Source organism: Myotis lucifugus, unplaced genomic scaffold (assembly GCF_000147115.1).
Source record: "Myotis lucifugus unplaced genomic scaffold, Myoluc2.0 scaffold_311, whole genome shotgun sequence".
Taxonomy (NCBI): Eukaryota; Metazoa; Chordata; class Mammalia; order Chiroptera; family Vespertilionidae; genus Myotis; species Myotis lucifugus.
Genome location: NW_005871359.1, coordinates 1,337,738 through 1,339,339, shown reverse-complemented (window position 1 = coordinate 1,339,339; position 1,602 = coordinate 1,337,738). Strand labels below are relative to the sequence as shown.

At 42.4% G+C, this 1,602-nt stretch overlaps 1 pseudogene; it reads left to right on the top strand.

Moving 5' to 3' along the window:
- The first annotated feature begins 3 nt into the window (after positions 1-3).
- LOC102427060 lies at positions 4-1,082 on the top strand (annotated as a pseudogene).
- Positions 1,083-1,602: the final 520 nt, after the last annotated feature.

Genomic DNA, 1,602 nt, shown 5'->3' with positions numbered 1-1,602 from the left:
GGAAAAGCCATCAAGGTAGAACAAGCCACCAAACCATCATTTGAAACTGGTAGGCGTGGACCACCTCCACCTCCAAGAAGCAGAGGCCCTCCAAGGGGTCTTAGAGGCGGAAGAGGAGGCAATGGAGGAACCAGGGGACCTCCCTCACGTGGAGGGCACATGGATGATGGTGGCTATTCCATGAATTTTAACATGAGTTCTTCCAGGGGACCACTTCCAGTAAAAAGAGGACCACCACCGAGAAGTGGGGGTCCTCCTGCTAAAAGATCTGCTCCTTCAGGACCAGTTCGCAGCAGCAGTGGAATGGGAGGAAGAGCTCCTGTATCTCGTGGAAGAGATAGTTATGGAGGCCCACCTCGAAGGGAACCCCTGCCTTCCCATAGAGATGTTTATTTGTCCCCAAGAGATGATGGATATTCTACTAAAGACAGCTACTCAAGTAGAGATACCCAACCTCCCGTGATACAAGAGATTATGCTTCACCACCAAGAGATTATACTTATCGTGATTATGGTCATTCCAGTTCACGTGATGACTATCCATCAAGAGGCTATAGTGATAGAGATGGCTATGGTCGTGATCGTGACTATTCAGATCATCCAAGTGGTGGTTCCTACAGGGATTCATATGACAGTTATAGTAACTCACGTAGTGCTCCATCTACACGAGGGCCCCGCCATCTTATGGTGGAAGCAGTCGCTATGATGATTACAGCAGCTCACGTGACGGATATGGTGGAAGTCGAGACAGTTACTCAAGCAGCCGAAGTGACCTCTACTCAAGTGGTCATGATTGGGTTGGCAGACAAGAAAGAGGGCTTCCCCCTTCTATGGAAAGGGGGTACCCTCCTCCACGTGATTCCTACAGCAGTTCAAGCCACAGAGCACCCAGGGGTGGTGGCCGTGGAGGAAGCCGATCTGATAGAGGGGGAGGCAGAAGCAGATATTAAAAACAAAACTTTGGACCAAAATCCCTGTTCAAAGAAACAAACAGAAAGTGGAACGTATTCTGTCATAACTACCCAAGGACTACTAAAAGGAAAAATTGTGTTACATTTTTTAAATTTCCTGTTAAGTTCCCCTTTCATAATTTTTATGTTCTTAAGAGGAAAAAAGTAAAACATGTTTGAAAAAAAAATAGATCAATATCCTTAAGTATCTGATGTTTTGTATGTGTCTTTTCCTGATCCCCTTCTCCCTCAGAAAATACATGATCTGGAAAATTATGCCATTTCTTGCTTTCTTTATAGCTTAGTCTATATCTCTCTCTATTATCTATCTATCTATCTATCTATCATCATCTATCCACTTATCTATCTACCCATCCATCCATCTAGATTCCTAAAAAGTAGATTTTTTTTTGGCCAAGGTAATAAAGATATTTCTTTTATATTTTAACAATAGTTTTAAGATTTTGCCATTCATATTTAAGTTCTCAAACTCTTGATTTTTGAGCGTGACATGAGTGGAGGGACTCAGTTGTATTTTTCTCTGATTAATGTAATCTATGTATTAAGTAGTAACCTGTCCTACTTGATCCATACTGTTGGTTCTACCATATAACAAATTCCCTTAGTTGTATGTGTCTGTTTTAGTGTTTGCT